The sequence below is a fragment of the Protomyctophum bolini genome (genome assembly GCF_963924005.1).
Source record: "Protomyctophum bolini genome assembly, chromosome: 7".
NCBI classification, from domain to species: Eukaryota; Metazoa; Chordata; class Actinopteri; order Myctophiformes; family Myctophidae; genus Protomyctophum; species Protomyctophum bolini.
This window is the reverse complement of record NC_137868.1, coordinates 1,792,867-1,796,791: the sequence shown is the minus strand read 5'-3', so window position 1 is coordinate 1,796,791 and position 3,925 is coordinate 1,792,867. Positions and strand designations below refer to the sequence as shown.

At 44.7% G+C, this 3,925-nt stretch overlaps 1 pseudogene across 1 annotated transcript; it reads right to left on the bottom strand.

Annotated features, from left to right (window-relative positions):
• Positions 1-13: 13 nt before the first annotated feature.
• On the bottom strand, positions 14-1,743 carry LOC308317947 (twist-related protein 2-like; annotated as a pseudogene). The gene is made up of 3 exons (XR_013966206.1): positions 1,709-1,743; positions 1,270-1,548; positions 14-370 (listed from the first exon to the last, which is right to left on the bottom strand). The product of XR_013966206.1 is annotated as a twist-related protein 2-like (transcript).
• Between the last annotated feature and the right edge of the window lie 2,182 nt (positions 1,744-3,925).

The window sequence follows — 3,925 nt, the reverse complement described above, 5'->3', positions numbered from 1 at the left end:
GGGGGCCGGGGGGACACTTAGTGAGAGGCGGACATGGACCAGGCGCCCTCCATCCTCCACACGGAGAAGGCGTAGCTGAGCCTCTCGTGCGCCACATAGCTGCAGCTGGCCGCGGCCATCTTGTTGGAGACGCCATCGTGCGTCGTCGTCGTCGTCATGGCGTCCGCGTCGCTCTCCAGCACCTGGCACAGGAAGTCTATGTATCCGCGCGGCGAGCTTCAGCGTCTGGATCTTGCTCAGCTTGTCGCTGGGCAGCGTCGGGATGATCTTGCGCAGCGACGAGAACGCCTCGTTCAGCGACTGCGTGCGCTGCCGCTCGCGCACGTTGGCCATGACGCGCTGCGTCTGCAGCTCCTCGAAGGACTGCGGGCTGCGTGCGCGCGGCGTGCGTCGGAGAGAGAGAGAGAGAGAGAGAGAGAGAGAGAGAGAGAGAGAGAGAGAGAGAGAGAGAGAGAGAGAGAGAGAGAGAGAGAGAGAGAGAGAGAGAGAGAGAGAGAGAGAGAGAGAGAGAGAGAGAGAGAGAGAGAAAAAGAAAGTGATATTTTATTGGCATGAGAATGATAAAACATAATTATAGTTTATAGGCCTATTATATAAACGTTTTATTATGGAGTTGGAGGAGGTAGCCTACAGCGTTGTGTATAATTTTATAGGCTAAACATGAGCTATATTTCACATTGAGTCATTATAACATGCATGTTTATACGGGCCTATATATAGGCTACAATATAACACATTTTAAAACAAATATATATATAGCACAACATTTATTTTTCAGTCACGTTGGGGGCAAATATAAGCAGCATGATTTTCCTCTAAACTTTATTTAAGAAAATGTATTCATATTTTCTTTTGTCCCAAAGTATAGCCTATATGACTGCGAAATAGTTGTGCTGTATTTGTTTAAAAAAGCATTGTATATCCCCCCCCCCCCCCCCCCCCCAAAGTGACTATAGTAGCCGATAAAAATAATTATAAGAAGAAGAAAAATATGATTCCGATAATCATATTTCAAATGCGTCTTAAGTTATCAGCTGTGTTTACACGTGCAGACAGTATTGTAATTCCGTACAGTATACAGTTGGTCCTTAATTATAGTTGTAAATGTATATATTCCGTATACACTATACAGTATACAGTCCTTATAGTTGTACATTTATATATTCCGTATACAGTAAACAGTCCTTATAGTTGTAAATGTATATATTCCGTATACACTATACAGTAAACAGTCCTTCTATCGGTAAATATGTATTTCCATCGGCCAACCTGTCGTCGCTGCTTCCTCCGCTGCCGCCCTTCTTGCCTCGTTTCCCGGCCGGGCTGGGGCTGCTGCTGTCCGGGGACGGGGAGTCGTCCTCCCCGCTGGCCGCAGCGGTGGCTCCCCTCCGGCCCGCCGCCCCGTGAAGCGCCTCTTCCTCCCCCCCGCCGCCTCTCCTCTTGTTGCCGCTGAGCGGAGGCTGTCTGGCCGCCGCTGTCCGCCTCGCCCTCGCTGCTGTTGCTGTGTAACAAAAGACTGTCCACTGGTGACACGGGAGAGCTGCCCGACTCCTCAGCCCCCATCATACCCTCAGACATCCGTGAGAAGAAGCCCGGAATGTGTCCGACCCCTGCTCTTCCTCCTCCGCCGCCGCCTCCTCTCCCTCCTCTCCCTCCTCTCCTCATGAAGTCAACGGGTATCAGTAAGATTATGTCCACTTCGGCCCACCTGTCTCGGTAGAAGACGCCGCGGGTATTATCCATAGATGTGGGGCACGGCCGGCGGCACCCGAGACGAAGAGTTCCCCCCCTTTCCTTTGCTATATACTTTGGAGAAACCTTTTTCGGGAAGTTCTTTATAAGGTCCTTCATGCAGCATTGTGGCGTTTAAGAGTTTGGGAGAGACGAGAGGATTGGCCGAGGACATGAAGGGGAGGGGGGGGGGGGGGGGGGGGGGGGGGGGGGGGGGCGCAGCTAGAGCCATGAAGGAACCCATCACTGTCAAATCCTCGGTGTTATTTGGACTCCAGAGGGCGCGCAAAATGGACCCCCGGCCCGCGGGTCCTTGTTCGGTTCCCTTTACGCGCTATATCCGACTGAGAGAAATGGACCCCCCCCCCCCTCCACCATGCCACCGGACAGGAAGAATGTTTCACAACACAACTTTCAGATCGTGAAATATTATATATTTATTATAGGCCTGCAATGTAGGAAGGCGTGAATATTTGAATATTTCCCCCGTATTTTAAAACAAACGGGTCTGTTAGGAATGCCGGGCAAGTTCACATGCAGGCAGTGAGGTTGAATGGAGATTATTATTATTATTATTGTTATTATTATTATTATTATTATTATTATTATTATTATTATTATTATTATTATTATTGTTATTACTATTCAGTGCGCCTTGGCACTGCATGTAGTTTTACGCACGGCTTCATGCATATCCAAGCAACGGCAGTTCATTCCAATTGCAAATAATTATTTTGATTAATGTGTTGTTCATAATTATAGTATAGGCCTATAGCTATACGAAACTGTTTTGTTTGTTTTTACACGTTATATAATTGTACAACACTATAACCAACTGTTATTCATTTGAACCAATGAATTTCCAATTTGCTAAATATTGGGCTGATGAAGGCTGAAAAGCCGAAACGTTTGTCCCCGTTAAATAAATGAAAATGAAATGAACATTTTTTTAACCGAAGTCTTGCATGGTGTGTGCGACCCACTACCGTTGTTTACTAAATATTGGGGCTCAAACAGTAACTTATAGCCTCCATTGATGTTAAAGTTGCCTTTTAATCTATAGTGCTTTAGTGCTTTAATCTATAGTGCTTTTAATCTATAGTGCTTTTAATCTATAGTGCTCTAGCAAACTGACCAGGGATCAAAGTACAATACTTACAATCTTTATTCTTGGGGGACATTCAGTGACTCCTACATATTTGACATGGAGGTTAAAACTATGTAGGCCTATTGCCCACAAGAGGGGCGATTTCTCCCACACATGATCCATCACGAGAGATAAAGGTTGTTGCATGATTTATTTCCTATAGGTGGACATTTCTTCTTCCCTCTCCCCTCCTGAGTCCAAATCAAAGTGAAGGAGCTTCTCTAGTGGTTCCCGAACCTTTCCCCCTTGTGACCCAAAAGAGAAATTAGATGCGGGACCCAAAGTAGTGGAAAATTGCAGATTTGTATATATATCGGCTATTTTCACTATATACTTCTTAAACATTTGTTCTATAATTTATGGAATTTCTAATTTATGGAATTCTTGGAATTCCTGAAAAGGTTTGCCGTTTTGGGGGGGATGTTTTTTTCTTTTTTTTTTTACAAAAATGTTTAAAGGAGAATTCCATGCTAGAATGCTTTCTTATCTTTCTTACCTTTCTTTGTAGTTGTTACGTCCCCACCAAAGAGGTCCAGGTGTTTTTTTGTGCAAAACTCCTTATTGGCTATTTTCCCTACCATAAGCCCTCAATGAATTGCATTGCATTGAATGGGAATTGAATGGGGCTATGGGGTGTTATGCTAGTTCGCTTATTTCCATCGAAAGAAATAGTAAAGTGTGCCGCTTGGGATATTATTTACATTATGAGAGAGGATATATACAAAGAAATTATAATTTTGAGCGATGGAAATACGCGAATTAGCACAAACACCCCATAGCCCCATTCAATTCCCATTCAATTCATTGAGGGCTTATGGTAGGGGAAACAGCCAATAAGGAGCTTTTGCACAAAATAACACCTGGACTCTTTGATGGGGACGTAACAACTACAAAGAAAGGTAAGAAAGCCTTCTAGTATGGAATTCTCCTTTAAAATGTATAGGAAACGAAAAAAATAAAGGAAAACAACAAATAAAATAAATAAAGGCATCCCTATAAACATTTGGTCGGCGACCCACAGACGTGCCTCCCGACCAGGCAGGCCGG